Source organism: Hemicordylus capensis, chromosome 1, assembly GCF_027244095.1.
Source record: "Hemicordylus capensis ecotype Gifberg chromosome 1, rHemCap1.1.pri, whole genome shotgun sequence".
Lineage (NCBI taxonomy): Eukaryota > Metazoa > Chordata > Lepidosauria > Squamata > Cordylidae > Hemicordylus > Hemicordylus capensis.
Genome location: NC_069657.1, coordinates 107,526,346 through 107,544,980, shown reverse-complemented (window position 1 = coordinate 107,544,980; position 18,635 = coordinate 107,526,346). Strand labels below are relative to the sequence as shown.

General features: G+C 44.7%; 1 long non-coding RNA gene across 1 annotated transcript; it reads left to right on the top strand.

Moving 5' to 3' along the window:
* Window positions 1–454: 454 nt before the first annotated feature.
* Window positions 455–7,227, top strand: LOC128340352 (uncharacterized). The gene is made up of 2 exons (XR_008313642.1): window positions 455–522; window positions 7,055–7,227. It is a non-coding gene; the product is annotated as an uncharacterized LOC128340352 (long non-coding RNA).
* The last annotated feature ends 11,408 nt before the right edge of the window (window positions 7,228–18,635 follow it).

Sequence of the window (18,635 nt, the reverse complement as noted above, 5' to 3'; positions counted from 1 at the left end):
GAGAGGCAATACAGTCACATCATGGTCAGTTGGAGATCTTGCCCTCCCCAAACCAATGCCTCAACTATTAGGCATGTAAATTAAATTAAAAAATAAAGCAAGCATTACCCTGATGATTCCAACAAGAAGTTATATGAGTACAAATTCCAAATGAATCCATCCAGGCGCGTAACAACGATCGGGCAAGGGGAGACAGTTGTCTGGGGGCCCCACTGCCTGGAGGGGCCCCCCAGAGGCACCTCACGTGACTCCCCATTGCCCCCTGCCCAGCCCCAAGGCCCCTCAGCCACTTGCCCTGTTCGCCGTCTGTCCAGCTTGTTCTCCTGGCCGGCAATCAAGCAGCAGACAGAGCTCCTTTTCTCCCGCCTCTCAGCTGATCGGCGGGTGGGCGGGGCTTCCACGGAGGCCTCCTGTAGGCCTCTGTGAAGCCTGAACTCCAGTAGGGCCCAAGCCAGCCAGGAAGGAGGAGGCAGCCAGAGAGGCCTCCACTGTTCTCTGCAGCAGAAGACCCCCTGCTGCCAGGTAGAGTGTGAACTCCTTGTTGTGGTTACCTTCCACCCCCCACCCCAGATATATAGGGATCTGCTTGCCATAGGGCTTTGATATGGGTGGGAGGGACTGAGTAATATTTATTTTTAAACAGCTTGGAAAATTTGCTGGCTTAAAAAAAACTATCTAAAAAGTCCTATAAGTGGCTTGTTTCATGGCAGAAAATTACAAAAACTTCTGGAAGAAACAGTATTATATTTATTTTATTCATTCATTCATTCATTCATTTATAAATGCACTTATGTTCAAGTTGTTTTGCAACCCAGAAGGTCTGAGTGAGAACTGTGAAGCATGTGTTGTGCTTTTATTTTATTTTATTTTTCTTGTGTGTGAACTGCTCCCCAATAACTTGCAGGGACTTCAGGGTAAATCTGGCCAACATGTGAATGCAGCACCTCCATTCCAGAGGAGATGTGTGTTAAAGGGCTTTAAAAGCCTCCTGTGAAAAACCTCCTGGAATCAAACTTGACTGAATTTGTTCAGAATTCTGAGAAAACAAACATAGGCTCACCCTGCATGGTTGAAAGTCTCCTTGGCTAATCTGCAGCGAGGGGCCCATTTTAATCATTCATCTTTCTAATGTGTTCTAGGCATTAAAAGTAAAACAAATGTATAGTACTCAATGTATATCACTATATATTGTGACGTGTGCGTGTGTGTATTCAGTGAAATGTATTTCCAGGCAGCATACTTATTTTGGAATATCAGACTTAAATCCTTGGGGGCCTGGGATGTGCGGAGGCCCTGGACTTTGGGTGGGGGGGGCCCATTTTAAAATCTCGTCTCTGGGCCCATTCCAACCTTGCTACGCCCCTGAATCCATCTGTTAAGCGTGTACTCTCTTCTGCATCTCACAACTATAGCAGATAATCAGATGAATATCAAAAAGCCTGAGAACATAACCCACATAAGGATTTATTGTCAGGAACAGCTCCTTCTTTTTCCCCCCTTTTCTTTTTCTCTCCCTTTTTTCTTTTTGGCCCCCCTCTCTCTCTCTGTATAGCTTTCAACCCTGGTCTTCCAGACAAAATTGTCAGGAGTAGAAAGAAGGTTTAGCCCCGCCCCCAGCAAGGTTACTCTTTCTACATTCCCCCATATAACAGAATGGCTGCCATTCATTCATTCCTATAGGGACACACTGCACTTTGGGAATAAACTGGTCCAAGACCATTGAAAATTGTTGGCTTAGCCTCTTCTTACAGGAAGGTAATCTTCTAGGGGGTATAAGCAATTATAGGAAGTTCTTCTTACAAGGGTTGTAATCTATTCGGGGTCCCTGCATTATGCAGAATCTTCCTGAACACATACCCAGCTCTTTATAATGAGATATTTCACTAATTTCAAGAAGTTTTCAGTTTCACTAACTGATTATGGTGATGGATCAAATAAGTCCTAAAAGCAAGGAATTGGGTGAGCAATTAAAGTAGGCTAATGACTTGGAGAGAGAAAAAGGAGAAAAGAGTAATTTAATTTATCATGTTTACAAATGAGAAATTTCTGTTCAGATTGTATTATCACAAGAAATGAGGTTCATAAATCTGTGTATTCTCAGGAGCACCTTTTGATTTCCTTCCCATATCTGCATTCATAGCAGGAGGTATGAAGTATTAATAGGGACTATTGTTAAACTATTTAATTGGGAAATAGCTGCATTGTGCCTAAATTCCATTTCTACACATTTCATCAGAATTCAGAAAACACTGACAGACTTTCAAAATCTGGTCAATATATCTATCAAATTTGTAGACCACCCCAAACTTACATCTATGGATATGGATAGGGATAGGGATATGGATATATATATATATGAATCATATTATATAATTAATAAATGAGAACTTAGACTAGGCAAATTCTTTGCCTCAGAAATTATTGGAATAATATTGGGAAAAGCAGGCTGGTCTGTGACTGTAATAAAGATTGATTGATTGATATTGGGGAAAGATAGGATTGTTTGTTTGTTTGTTTGATTGATTGATTGATATAGCGCCCTTCCAAAATGGCTCAGGGCGATTTACAATTAAAACAAACCACTAAAACAATAAAGAGCTAAAACAAATTAAAAACAATATAACAACAATTAACAATTTTAAAACATTTTAAAACAACAATTAAACAATTACAGTGATTAAAAGCCCCAAAATTGGGTTAGAATATTAAAATAGATTTAAAAACCCTGGAAAGCCAGGCCAAACAAATATGTTTTAAGGGCTCTCCTGAAGGCTAATAAAGAATTCAAATTGCGGATTTCTGCAGGCAGCGCATTCCACAGCCCCAGAGCAGCTATAGAGAAGGCCCGCCTCCGAGTTGCCACCAGACGAGCTGGTGGTAACTGGAGACGAACCTCCTCAGATGACCTTAATGTGCAGTGGGGATCACGCAGAAGAAGGCACACTCTCTAAGGCGCTCCCATTTACCAGACTATTTATAGTTCAGTAAATGCTCGATTTAACAGTCCACCCCTACCCCCTCAATCAATACTTCCCCCTCCTTTTACTCACACCTGTCACTTCAGTAGCCCTTGGAAAGACTTTGTTCCAAGGGCAGCTGTGAATTTCCCTTTATTCCTGGTTCACTAAGGAGCAGCGTACCAGGACAATGAAGAGGTAAAAGAAGAAAAACCCTCCCAGCTCCCACGCAACCACTTCTGTTTCTTCTGGCACAAGTGCACTACAGAAACAAGGGGGGTGGGAAAGAAGGAGAAAAACTTCTCCCTTTCCCCAATTTGGCTGCTGCCACCACTCATCAGGAGTTATAAGTAAAAGGAAGGTGGGAGAGGTATTTAGTGAACTTCTCTTTGTGGATGAAGAAATTCAGAAGTTTGAAGAGCTGCCCTCTTTTTTGATGGAACTTCCAAAATTCATCTGCAAGCCCAAATTTGGAGAAGTTTGTTGGCATTACTGCTGAACACTGGAAGGAAAGCAAAGGGGCAGCCTTCACAAAAGGGTTCTAAAGAGCGGCCAGGGAGGGGGTGGCAATATGTACCTAAAAGTAGATGATAAGGGCAGCCAGGGTGGTGGTGTTGATATGCACTTAGAAGTAGATAAGGTCCTCTCCTTACCGCCCCGGCCCACTATGGAGCGGCAGCGCTCCCTCTCTTCAGCAGCCCACCCATAGCTCCGCAGCTCCATCAATGACCTGGCCTCCACGTATGTGCATAGGCCATTTGTGGGGTCAGCATACGCAGAGGCCATTTGCACAAACACTCTGACTATGCAAATAGCCTCTGCAGAGCCGTGCATGGGCTGCTGAAGAGAGGGAGCACCACCGCTCCGCAGTGGGCCAAGGAGAGGACCTTACCGCAGTGGGCGGTAAGGAGAGGACCTTATCTACTTTTAAGTAGGCCATTATGAAGGCCTCTGAAACGTTTCAGCGCTGGGGGCGGTTTCGGCATTTCGGTGCCAGCGGCGGTAGTGCTTTAACGGCAGGGGAGGGTGTACTCACTTACAAGCAAAGGGGAAGTCTTCACAAAAGGGTTCTAAAGGGCAGCCAGGGTGGTGGTGTTGATATGCACTTAAAAGTAGGGATGTGCACGGAAATCTTCGGCGCCGGCGGGGGTAGTGCTTTAAGGGCAGGGGAGGGTGTACTTACCCCTCCCGCCACATTTCCCCCGCCGGCGCATTGTTTTTTTTAAGCCCCTCGGGGCAGTAGTGTTCCTCTCTGCCACCCCGTTTTCCCCATTGGCCGGAAGTGGCCGGAAGTCACAAGTGCGTGTGCGCCTGTTGCGTGCACGTGCGTGCCCTTCTGCCGTGTGCGCGCATGCGCACACGCACTTGTGACTTCCGGCCACTTCCGGCCAACGGGGAAAATGGGGCAGCAGGGAGGAACACTGCCGCCCCGAGGGGCTTTAAAAAAACAACACGCCGGCGGGGGAAATGCGGCGGGAGGGATGAGTACACCCTCCCCCACCCTTAAAGCGCTACCCCCGCTGGCGCCGAAGATTTCCATGCACATCCCTACTTTCAAGTGCATATCAACACCACCACCCTGGCTGCCCTTTAGAACCCTTTTGTGAAGGCTTCCCCTTTTCTTGTAATGAGGAATCCTCACTGGATTCCCCTTTACAAGCCCACTGAACTGCCAAACCCGTCCGCCATGAACCAGGCTCAGTTGGGTCTGATCACAGTTGGTCTGATCTTCTTGAAGGCCAGTTTGGTTTGTGATTTTACTGGTCAAACTGGCACAGTTTGAACACAGCCCTAGTTGGGCAGGAAGCTTCCCTGAGAGAATAGACTACATTTTTCATGACCTGTTTCTCATGCTGATGTCAAGAAGTCCCGTCTATTCTGATGCCACAGTGAGACCTATCTGTGGTTTCTGAAAAACTGCAGATGAGAGGTGTATTAATTTCATACGCCACATGCAAGAATGTGTCCCTGAGGGCTGCACATCCCTCGGACTCATTCCTGCAACTAAATAGTTTTTGGGGGAAGGACAGAGCAGTGAAAATTGTATCACCCTCTGCCCCTGCCCCACTGGGTGTGGATGAAGGAAGGCATACTGATAGTTTCCAACCTCTTTGTATCCCCTCAGGGCTTCTTCCATTATCAGAGCACTGCAGGGAATACCATCCAATAAGACTACTTAGGAGTAAGTTTGGTCTGGATGCCATCCACTGTTCCACAACTACTTATGCTGAAACTTAAGCAAGAGTTAACACAATGCTATAGGTAGTTAGGTTCTGTTTTCATCATACCATTTGTGAAAATGTTTGCAAAGGCTATTTCACAGGCTATTGTGCAAACAAAAAAGCCCCTCTGAATTTACAGTAATTTCATGCATCAATGCAATGTGTAAAGCATTCTTTCTATCGGCAGAACACTATTTTACAAATCACTACAGATTAGGGATGTGCACAAATCAATTTTTTGAGTCAATTTGTGCCCGAATCGAATCACCCCTGATTTGTTGTGTGTCCAAATCTGTCCCCCTGTATCATCCCAGATTCTATTTGGAATGGAATGGATTCAATTTAGATTTGGATCAATACAGACCACTTATCAAGGTCCTAGGGACACCAAACTTGGTGGTGGGTAGGTTTCCATGGGTGCCACCTACCACCCAAAGTTCAAGGCAATGGGGCACTTGGTTGATTTCTAATGATTTCTTTTTTTAGTTTTTACTGATTTTGTATATTTCTGCCATAGGAAATAACAGGGATTCAAATTTGCCCTATCCTAACCCTAACATGGACCCCCAGCTTTAATTTCTTTTTTTAAAAAAACCAACACGCTAAGCTCTAGCCCTCGTAGAAGTGGAGTTATGGAGCAAAATGTGTGGTCATTATTTTACAAGTGTTTGGATTCTTTGGTGTATAATAACTTTTTTTCATAATGAATCCTTATGAGGATTCATTGCACACCTTCATTTCTTCTGTTCATTTTGACTGTCATTGGGCAGTGCCAACTATCAACTGCCATGTGCCAACTACACCACCACCACCACCTGCAAGGTAGTGGGATACTCAGTTTGTTTTTTAGGAATTTTTGTTTAGATTCTTTGGTGTCTTCACTGAACACCTTCATTTTTTCTGCTCATTTTGACTGCACTGCTTTGTGGGTGAGGGTGGGAAATTAGTGGCATCCCATGTGCCAACTACCCCACAACCTGCAAGCCACTGGGCACTCAGCTTATATTTTAGGAATTTTTGAGGTGTTTAGATTAAAATTCCTAGAACATAAACTGAGTAGTATCCCACTGCCTTGCGGATGGGAGGGAGGTGTAGTTGGCACATGGCAGTTGACAGTTTACACTGTCCAATGACAGTCACAATGAAAAGAAGAAATTGTGGTGTGTAATGAATCCTCTCAGGGATACATTGAGGAAAATGTATTATACACCAAAGAATCCAAATAGTTGAAAAATAGTGACACATTTTGCTCCATAACTCCACTTCTACATGGGCTAGAGCTTAGCATTTTTTTTTTTTAAAGAAAGCTGGGGATCTGGGGAAAATAATAAGAGGAATCCAAATCTTGAAGAGATTTGAATTGAATTTGGCACAATTTGATTTGGACCCAAATCTAGCCAATGGACTACAGGGGCGATTTGTTCTGTCTCCAAATTGCCCAAATCAGCTAGATTTGGGTACAAATTAATTTGTACCCGAATTGATTTGCACATTCCTACTACAGATGCCTCTGTCTTAATGGCATATTATATAAGTGCCCCATGATATGAACAGCTCTTCTTTACAACCAAACTATCCTTTTAGATCCACTGGCTTGCCACAATGCCTGATGTGCTCCTAGATTAAAATAATACCTGTAGAATGTAAAGTTGAAAGAGAGCTTGAAGGTCTTCTAGTCCAAATCCCTACTCAGTTCAGGAAAGTGCCACAGCATCTCTGAGAGATCCCTGTCCAGCAGCTATTTGAAAATCTCCAAAAAAAAACTCCAGTGACTGAGTGCCCACCATTGCACAAGACAGACTGTTCCACAGTTAGGAAATTTCTCATAATGGAAGAACTAAATCTACTTCCTTATTTCAATTCATTGATTTATAGCCAACAGAGTGAACAGTCCTGACAAGACCTTGGTCAGCTTGTGGTTCTGTATAGCAGCAATGAAAACACAACAATTGACACAGTCGTGATCCAGTTGGTTGTAAGAAATTTCTTTTATTGTTGTTCAACTCTGTATTTGTTCTTTGATTGAAATAAACATTGATTTGACCTTGTTCAGCCTCTGAAATGAAGAGATGAGCTGGGCTATTGATACAATTGCTTCCAAACATCATCTCCCCTATCACAGAGCTCAGAGGGCTCCATGGTTTTCCAGAAGCTTCTAGCAATGAAGTGGCATGAACATAAGAACAGCCCTGCTCGATCAAGCCCAAGGCCCATCCTGTTTCACACAGTGGGCCACCAGATGCTGCTTGAAGCCTACAGGCAGGAGTTGAGGGCATGTCCTCTCTCCTGCTCTTACTCCCCTGCAACTGGTACTCAGAGGCATCCTGCCTTTGAGGTTGGAGGTGGCCTATAGCCCTCCGAATTGTAGCCATTGATAGATCTCTCCTCCATGAAGTTTACGAAACCACTCTTAAAGCCATCCAGGTTGTTGGTTTTCACTAGATCTGGGGGCAGAGAATTCCACAAGTTGATTATGCATTGTATGAAAAAGTACTTCTGTTTGTTGACAAGCAAATGAGCAAATGAGTAAATTTCCTGGCAATCAATTTCATGGGATGACCCCTGGTTCTAGTGTTATGGAAGATAACCAGAGTGATAAGACAAAAGACACCAAAACCATCACATGCCTAATGATACCCATTTGTTTGAAGAGCTCCTTGCACTTTAGTGGCAACTTAAAGGCTGCCTTTTGTCAAATTTTAAGAGGAGTTTGATTCAAATCTCAACTATCTGAGTGGTTTAAGAAAGCAATATTTAAATATCTAATTGGGTTAACGTAAAGTTATAACCAATATTCTTTTGTAGTGTCACATCTGTGCAGGAGATGATTTAAAACTGCTTCCAAATTAGTTTAATCATATTTAGAATTTTAATCTTTTTGGACATTATTACAGTTGCCCCAAGCTAAAATCTATAGCACACTGAGCTCCCCATGACTCAGAATAAAAACTCTTTAAGCACATCCAGTGCTTTGTGAATCACCACTGTTTTAAAACGACCTTTAATTTCTTTTGATTCCTTAATCATATGATTGAGTATATGATTTGTATGGTCCACATAATTAATATTTTTCTTTTATTTACATTTTGTGCAAGTAATGAGAGGGAAATAATAGAAGGAAGAATATTAATTTCTGACTAATTGAAGAGGGTTTTTGTTCTTTTTAGTAGTAGTAGTAGTAGGTTAAAAATACATAGCCAACACCCCTCTGTCAAATAGGTTATGGTTTTATGATTGTGCTTCCATGGATATGGAGAAGGGAAGATGAAGGGGAGATATGAAAGCCATCTTTAAAGATCTGAAGGGCTGTGTCAGAAACAAAGGAACAGACTTTGGTCCTAGTCCTGCCCTCAGGAATAACAATCTATTTATGTACTTATTTATATAAATTTTATATTCTTGTATTTTAAAAAATCATAGTGGCTTGCATAATATAAGAGGTATGTGACGAAACGGGGGTGACTCTGTGCTTTCCTGGGATCCACCCTCAGTAGAGGGATTGCTCTGATTAGAAATCTAGGACCATGCTGCTCCTTCAAGGTAGGCTGCCACCATCTGAGGACTGATCTAAAGCCACTGACCAGGCTTAGACACAGCTTCGAGAACTTAGAACTATCCAGCTTGGGTCTTACAGGCACTGTACAGCCAGAGTCCACACAACCCAGCTCTAGACAACAATATATTATTTTGAAAACATCTCAACAGTAGTGAATGACCTTATGAGGCACATGGGGAAGAGTTTTGCAAGTAACCCTCCAGAACCTGTTAAATCAGACTGAAGCCGCTTCTTATATGACCTTCATTAAGAAACAAGGGTTGCACACAGAATAAGGAATTGGGGGGAAATAGAGCAAAACTGGGAGTAAAGAAAGGAATACAGGAATTCAAAAGAAAATACAAAAAAGCATTTACTAACAGACTAGCACTGAGATTTACATTAGTCTATTAGTAGGCAGGTCCTTGGCTTAGAGAGTGTTAATCTCTACAGTTTCTCCCCTGGAACACCCATTTGCAGATGAAAAAGGGTGAACACTGTCCAGGCCTTTGTCCTCTAGCTTTAAAGCCATGAGGGAGGGGTGAGCTGGGCCCAGGCGAATGTGGGTCTCACCACACCTGTCCATAGTTCAAAGAGTATTCTGATTTCCTCCCCTCTGGGTGGTGAGATGCAAAGTGGCCCTATCTCCTGTGTCAGATAAGATTAGGGAATTGGTAAAGGGAGGGTATATGAGATGTGGTGATGCTCTCATTTCAAGTTGATGGAGGTCTGCGTTTGTTACAAGGTAAAAAATACAACTTGACGGGTTATAAAATTATAAATTACAATAACATCATTACAAATTACGAAAAGATGGCACTTATTTATTGATTTAACATTCTTATACCACCCAAAACCCAAATTTCTGGGCGGTTTGCAACAAAACTATACAAGAAATAGAAAGGTTAAAACATTACAATAATTTAAGATTTAAAACAATGTTAAAACTATTAAAAACCATCAAATTATTAAAACAGTGGGGCTATTCTTAGGATCACAAAAATCGGGCTAGGAAAATACTGCGCTGCGGCTACTTGTGAGTAGACACCCAGCCGGGAGGCTTAAAAGCAGCCTTCCAGCTCAGGGGCGCCCCAGTATGCCCTGCACGCTCGCGCAGGGCATACTGGGGTTTCCGGGGGCCATGTGGCCCAGAGCTCCCCAGCCCCCGCTGGCTCCGTCTTGGATTGTGTGGGCGGACGATTCGGCCGCCCCGTGCTCCCTGCCCACTCGTGAGCGGGGAGAGCGGGCTTAGCCCGCTCTTCCCGCTCACCGCTAGGAACCAGGTCTCACTGATCGTGAGACCCGGTCCAGTATCTAATTAAAAGCCTGGGTGAACAAATGTGTCTTGACTGCCTTTTTAGAAGTTGTAAGAGATGGGGAGGCTATTATTTCAGCAGGGAACATGTTCCAAAGCCTCACGGAAGCAAAGGAGAAGGCTCATCCCTGAGTAGCCGAGGCGGTGGCAACTGCAGATGAACCTCTCCTGGTGATCTCAATGGGTGGTGAAGTTCATAGTTCTCTTAAATACCCAGGGCTTAAGCTATTTAGGGCTTTATGGGTTATAACCAAGACCTTGTATTTTGCCTGGAAACTTATCAGCAGCCAGTGTAGATCTTTTAAGATAGGAGTGATATGGTTTCTCTGAGATGACCCAGAGACCAACCTGGCTGCCATATTCTAGACCAACTGCAGTTTCCAGACTACATATAAAGGCAGCCCCACTAAGAGTGCATTGCAGTAGTCAAGTCTGGAGGTGACCAGCAGATGTACTACTGTTCTAAGGTCTCAAGAAATGGACGCAGTTGGCGTATCAACTGAAGCTGACAGAAGGCACTCTGGCCATTGCTTCAACCTGGGATACCAGGGAGAGGTTTGTGCCAAGGGGAACCCCCACACTCCATACCCATTCCTTCTGGGGAAGTGTGACTCCATCCAAAACAGGCAAATCAAAAACTGCCCAGACACACAAGTTTTGAGCAGTATAAAAATATTTTAAATAAATAAATAAATAAATAAATAAATATCATATCCCAAGTTTCAGTCCCGCACAATAAGTACCTCCGCCTTATCTGGATCCAGTCTTGGTTTGTTATCCCTCACCCAGCCCACCACCACCTCCAGGCAGGCATTTAGGGAGGTTACGCCTTCTCCCAATGATGTTGACATGGAGAAAAAGATTTGGGTGTCATCAGCACATTGATAACACCCTGCACCAAATCTCCTGATGATCTCTCCCAGTGGTTTCATGTAGATGTTAAACAACACTGGCGACAAAACAGAGCCCTGAGGGACATCATACTGAAGTTCAGATTTTGAAGAAAAACAGTCTCCAAGGGGCACCATCTGGAATCTGCCTGAGAGGTAAGGGTGGAACCACTGCAAAGCAGTGCCTTCTACCCCCAACCTCCTCAAGTGCTCCAGAAGGATACTATGGTTGATAGTACTGAAAGCCACTCAGAGGTCCAAAAGGTCCAAAAGAGTCACACTTCCTCTGTCAATTCCCATTTGGAGATCATCCACCATCACTCTGACCAAGCAATCTCCATCCCATAGCCTGCCTGAAAGCCAGTCTGAAATGGGTCTAGACAATCGTTTCATACAAGACTGACTGGAGATGGGAAGCCACCACCCTCTCAGTTACCTTGCTCAACCACAGAAGGTTGGAAACAGGACTATAATTCCTTAACTCTGAGGGATCTAACACAGGCTTCCTCAAAAGGTGTCTAATAATTGGCTCCTTAAGACAGGAAGGAATCCTGCCCTCCCTTCGTGAAGCATTTGTATTCTCTACCAGGCCCTCTACAACAAACCCCCTGGCAGATAGTATAAGCCATGTCAGATGAGGGTCAAGAGAATAGGTGGTAGTCTACAACACTCCAAGCAGCATGCCCACATCCTCAGAAGTCACATACTGGAACTGATCAAGCCTGACCACATATGACGAGTTGCTGGACACCTCAGATTCAGATCCTGCAGTAACTGTGAGGTCTAAATCCAAGTCTGACTGCTCCGTCTGCCCTCTGCAGGGGTGGTGGACCGCAGGGGTGGTGGAAGCTGAGCTTTTGGAAGCTCAGGTGGAGGCGGTGGCCAGGGGTGCCTTTGCACTGCTTTGGCTAGTGCGCCAGCTGCATCCCTTTCTCAAGAAGGCAGATCTGGCCACAGTTACCCATGCCTTAGTCACATCATGGCTGGATTACTACAATGCGCTCTACATGGGGCTGCCCTTGAAGAATATCCGGAAACTGCAGCTTGTACAATATGAGGCAGCTAGGGTTGTATCTGGAGCTGCCCGGTGTGATCACATCACACCTATTTTGAAAGAGCTGCACTGGTTACCAGTGTGTTTCCGGGTCCAATTCAAAGTGCTGTTTTTGAACTTTTAAGCACTTAACGGTTTTGGCCCCGGGATACCTGAGGGACCACCTGCTCCCAAAGGTTTCTGCCCGCTTGATGAGATCATCTGAGGGGGCTCTGCTCCGGGTGCAGACAATGAGGGAGGCTAGGTTGTCATGCACCTGGGACAGGGCCTTCTCTGTTGCTGCCCCCAGGCTTTGGATTGCTCTCCCAGTGGCCATTCGCTCCTCAGACTCCGTCACAGTTTTTAGGAAGCTGGTTAAATCTTAGCTTTTTATCCAGGCCTTTATATGATTGTTTTATTGCTGCTTCTGTGTGTTTTTATCCATGTATAGTTTTTTGTATTTGTATACTGTATATTTTAATATCAGATTGTTTTTATATTTTTAGCTAAATACATTCAATTCATTTTTATTATGTGTTTTAACTTTTGTAAACCGCCTTGTGATTGTTTTTAATGAAAGGCGGTATATAAATCTAACAATAAATAAAATAAAAATAAAGTCAGCCCGAATATGAGAGATTTTATCCATAAAAAACTCAAAAACACCACAGCGGGTAATAGATGGTTCCAAGTTTGTATTCAATGGAGGAGGGGCACTTACTAGCCCTCTCAGAACCCTGAACAACTCCTCTGGACATGAACTTGCAGACACAATAGGGCTGAAAAGAATCACTTCTTTGCCGCCCATATTGCCAGAGCATAGAACTTCAAATGTGCTCTATGTTGTAATCTATTGGATTCAAGTCAAGACTTACTCCACTTGCACTCCAGTTGCTTCCTCCACTTCCGCTTCACCCCATATAGTTCTTCTGTATACTAAGGGGCCAATTTTGAAGCAGGTTGGAGAGGATCATTTAGGAGTGAGTTTGCTGTTCCAATTCTCCACCAGGGCATCAACAGGATCACCAGCAGAGCCAAACAAGTCTTATGGAATTCTATCCACTCCACCTCCCCACCCATGTCCCGACACCTGCTCTCCAACAGAGTACGCTGGAGGAAGAAGCTGGGACCAGACTGGGCCACCAGCCTACCCCAATCAAGTCTCTGTGATACATACCAGGTCTGCGCCTTCATCCAGAATCAAGTCATGGATGGTTTCTGACTTATTCTGGACAGACCTAGCATTATAGAGGAGCAAGGTGAGGGTCTGTGGGAGGCTGGTACCGCTCTCCAAGGTCAAAGAGCTGGCAGGACAGCTGGAAGGGAAAACTGCTATTAGATTTCTGATTAACCTTCCCCTGTAAAGGCTCACTGACATGTCAATATTATTTCTTCTATTTCCCACCACCAGAATAGCCACCCCGTACATGCGCCCTGTCTCCTCATCCCCAAACAAACCAAGACTCATCTGAAACACCCAGGGCCAACAGAAGCCAAAATAAAAAATACCTGGCTCTCGCCCCCCGAAGTGGCTCCCCCAAAGGGGCAGACCCCTTTGCTGTCGCCCCTTCAATAGCGACCTCATCAGTGGTGGGCCTGCTGCCACAGGGCAGCAGTCCTTTATAAGCCCAGAAAGGTGGCTAGTCTGGAGAGATGATCTTCAGGAACTTCTGACTCACTCCAGATGGTTAAAACCTATTCAAAAATACTGGCTGACATCCTGCACAGCATCCCACATTTGTTTATTGATATTGGCTTGCCATCGCACAACTGGCCCTATCCACCCCCAGCACAGTACCTCTAGTGACTGTTGCTGGTGTCTATCTTATGTTTCTTTTTAGATTGTGAGCTCTTTGGGGACAGGGAGTCATCTTATTTATTTATTATTTCTCTGTGTAAACCACCTTGAGCCATTTTTTGGAAGGGCGGTATAGAAATTGAATAAATAATAATCATCATCATAATATTAACAACAACAACTCCCTTGTGCAAGTCCAGCATTTCCTCAAGTATGTGTTTTCACAATTGCCATTAGGAAGTTGCATTAGCAGTGCACAAAACATTTGTGGAAGACTGTACAGTATGACAGCCACTGGCTTGACATGACAAGCAACCCTACGTTAGAGTTAGGGACCCGCCAGAGCTTCTGCACAACCTGAAAGGCAGCCCCAGTAGTGTAGTGTAACAAGGCTGCTGTGGAATGACTTAAAACTGCTTCTAGGCAGTCACACCAATATTTGTCTTAGAGTGCACATGCCCCTTCTTTCACATTTTGTAGATCAAATTATTTTACACTGAAAAGCTATGGGAGGTTCATGGTGGGCAAAGACCCTATATACATTAATAGTGGCATAAACCTAGAGAGAATGCACTGCTAAGGACTTCAGAAACTCAAGTGCCAGACTAGTAATGCAGAGGAATACTACACCATGCCTCTGTGGATATGCATTTGAATTATACGTTCTCAGTAAGGGATAAATGAGATGCTTAAAGTCAGGCACAGTGAAGTATTTTTCTCCCAAGAGGTATTGTAAGCAGTATTACTCTGTTGTTGTTTTCAGTCTACCAGACCTGGGACTTAACAACAAATATATGTCTAGAAATACTACAGCAGAAAATGAAAGTCCCCCTAGTGTTAGATCTAACCTGTCTTACATTACTACTAGCTTCATTGACTGCTTCTTAGTTTAAAAAAAAAATTAAACCAAACAGAGAAATGAGCAATGTAGGACAAATATTTATCTTAATCTTTCCAAGAGGTGTATATTTTGCAGAACGAAAGTCTGAACATTCTTCTTCTGTGACTGTATTTTCATATTTTTACCCAAAGAAAGGTAAAATGAATAATAGACTTCCTAGTTATTAATGCTTGTTTTACAAGTCAGTTAAACAAGAAGGTTATTCTCACGAGCAGCATAACACAGGCTAGCACAGCCCAGCCTGGTTTAGTCTACACATGTGCAGCACTGGGATAGAGGGCAATCCCTGCACTGCCGGTTCACCCAACCTTACTTTGTATCCCAGTCTTTAACCAGGTTTAAGGGCATGAGCATGCCCTTAACCCCAGTACGAAGGTCTTGTATGCTCAGGCTGCATGCAGAGTCGGGCGCCTAGAGCACCCAACACCCAGGGGAATCCCCCAAAGCACTGTGCTCACCATACAATGCACTGAGGGATTCCTAAAGGCTGAGAAAATGTGTCGTGGCCTCTAGCGATCCGCATGGCACAGAGTAGTGAAGATCATGTGGGCATGCGGTGGTGCACCAAAGAGCTGACGGAGCTGGTCGCAGAGTTGGTGTTGGAGTCTCCTAGACTTTTGGTGCTGGGGGACTTCAATATCCACTTTGGGGCTGGCTTGTCTGGTGCGGCTCAGGAGTTCATAGCAGCCGTGACAACTATGGGCCTATCTCAACTAGTTTCTGAACCGACTCACATTGCCGGCCATGCACTCGATTTGGTCTTCTGTTCGGATCAGGGGGGTGTTCCGTGGATGGGGGATCCAGTGGTTTCCCCACTGTCATGGACGGACCACTACCTGGTTAAGGTTGGTCTCACACCCGCAATCCACCCCTGCAGGAGTGGTGGACCTATTAGGATGGTCCGTCTGAAAAGGCTGCTGGACCCAGTGCGATTTCAAAAGGCCTTGGAGGATTTTGACGTTGGTGCAGCCGGTGATTCTGTCGATGCCCTGGTGGGAACCTGAAACAGGGAACTCAACAGGGCAGTAGACACGATTGTTCCTAAGCGTCCCTTTCGACCTGCTGCAAAAAGGGCCCCTTGGTATACTGAGGAGCTGCGGGGGCTGAAGTGGTTGGGTAGGCGACTAGAGTGCAAGTGGAGGAGAACTTGGTTCGAATCTGACAGGATTCAGCACATGACTCATTTGAAAGCTTATGCGGTGGCAGTGTGTGCAGCGAAAAAGAGATTCTGGTCTGCGCGGATTGCAGCTGCAGTTTCACGCTTGGCGGAACTATCCCGGGTTGTGAGGAGTTTGGTTTCTCCTCCTTCTACTTTCAATCAGTCCCCGGGGTTGCTCTGCTGTGATGCCTTTAATGGGTTCTTTGCAAATAAGATCTCCTGTATTCGGGCTGACTTGGACTCCACTATTTCTGCAAGGTCTATGGAGGAGGTGTCCAGCAATCCTTCTTGCAGTATTAGATTGGATCAGTTTCAATCTGTGACTCCTGAGGAGGACAAGCTGCTTGGGGTGGTGCGGCCTACCACCTGTTCTCTGGATCCTTGCCCGACTTGGCTACTTCTATCTAGCAGGGAGATTGTTGGAGATGGCCTAATTAATATCATAAATGCATCGCTGAGGGAGGGTAGGGTGCCCCCCTGCCTGAAGGAGGCAATGATTAGACCACTCTTAAAGAAGCCTTCCCTGGACCCCTTAGCAATGGACAGCTACAGGCCAATCTCCAATCCCCTTTGGTTGGGCAAGGTGATTGAGAGGGTGGTGGCTGACCAGCTCCAGGCAGTCTTGGAGGAAACTGATTATCTAGACCCATTTCAAACTGGCTTTAGAGTTGGCTATGGAGTTGAGACAGCCTTGGTCGGCCTGATGGATGACCTTTACCAGGGAATCGACAGAGGGAGTGTGACTCTGCTGGTTCTTCTGGATCTCTCGGCGGCGTTCGATACCATCGACCATAGTATCCTTCTGGATCGCCTGGGGGAGTTGGGGATAGGGGGCACTGCTTTGCAGTGGTTCCGTTCCTATCTCTCGGGCAGATTCCAGATGGTGGAGCTTGGTGACAGTTGCTCCTCAAAACGGGAACTGTTATATGGAGTCCCTCAGGGCTCCATTCTGTCACCAATGCTTTTTAACATCTACATGAAACCGCTGGGTGAGGTCATCAGGAGGTTTGGTGCTAGGTGTTATCAGTATGCTGATGACACCCAAATCTACTTCTCCTTTTCATCTCCAGGAAATGGCACTCATTCTCTAAATGCCTGCCTACAGGCAGTAATGGACTGGATGAGGGAGAACAAATTGAAGCTGAATCCAAGCAAGACGGAGGTGTTCATTGTGGGGGCTCAGAATCTGGGGGGTGAGTTAGATCTTCCTGTGCTGGATGGGGTTACACTCCCCCAGAAGGAGCAGGTGCGTAGCTTGGGAGTACTCCTGGACCCAGGTCTCACCATGGAATCTCAGGTGGAGGCCATGGCCAGGAGTGCTTTCTATCAGCTCTGGCTGATTCGACAGCTGCGTCCATTCCTCGAAGAGGATGACCTCAAAACAGTGGTGCATCAGCTGGTAACCTCCTGGCTTGACTATTGCAATGCACTCTACCTGGGGCTGCCTTTGTATGTAGTCCGGAAACTTCAGTTAGTTCAGAATGCGGCAGCCAGATTGGTCTCTGTGGCAACCCGGAGAGACCATATTATTCCTGTTTTAAAACAGTTGCACTGGCTGCCAATATGTTTCCAGGCAAAATACAAAGTGCTGGTTATTACCTTTAAAGCCCTGAACGGCTTGGGTCCAAGATATCTTAGAGAGCGCCTTCTTTTACATGATCCCCACCGCACGTTAAGGTCATCTGGGGAGGTCCGCCTCCAGTTGTCACCGGTTCGTTTGGTGACGACTCAGAGGTGGGCCTTCTCTGTAGCTGCTCCTGGACTGTGGAATGCACTCCCAGCGGAAATTCCGAATCTTGATTCTTTACTGTCCTTCAAGAGATCCCTTAAAACCTATCTGTTTGGCCTGGCCTTTCAGGGTTTTTAATCAGTTTTAATTGTTTTAATACCTGGTTTTCAGGGTTTTAATTGTTTTGATAGTTTAATTGTTTTTAAAGTTGTTTTAAATTGGTATTTATATTTGTATCTCTGTTTTAATCATTTTTAATGTTTTCTGTTTTAATTGTAAACCACCCTGAGCCATTTCGGAAGGGTGTTATATAAATCAAAGAAAGAAAGAAAGAAAGAAAGAAAGAAAGAAAGAAAGAAAGATGGAATAGAAGATCAGGGGGAAGGTAGGTGAAATCCTTCCTTTCCCCCACCCCAAAATGGCCGTGTGCACAGCACAACCACAAGGTTTGGCTATAGAACTCCTCATTAAACCTCCCAATAACATTTGATTTCTATCCCTTGGAGACTACAAACGTCAGTGCCAATCCATCTCATAACAGAAGTCCATAGAAATAAAGAAGGGAAACTTATCCTGATGTCAGAATTATGCTATCCACTATATCTTACAAAATCAATGCTTTAAAAGTTTATGGATTCTAAAATGGCGCACAATGTGGCAGAAAACATGTATGGTCTCAAATCTATCATTCATGAACCATGAGTCAGTGTGAGATACAAGTGTGGCACCAGAAATCAAGTTTGGAGATTGTCTGAATAAGGTTGGAACCATAAATATTTTCTCTCAGATCTAGTTTCTAGAGTTTATTCATTGTCTATCCGTAACATGCTACTTTGTGCATAATAAATCTCAGCTGAAGCAGTAGGGAAAAGCAATGGCAGAACCTTGATGGGATGTGCCTTAACTATTTATGAGGGAATTTCCAGTATTCCAGAGCAAGTAGAATGGAGAGAGAGGAAGTTAAAAATAGAATAAGAGATGTTTGTATAGAAGCTCATCTTTTGGGTGCACAAAGCCCATGGGATGATGATGATGGAATTCACCTGATCTTTCCTTGAGGCAGGAGCATTTAATAGATCCAATAAAGGCAGATGGT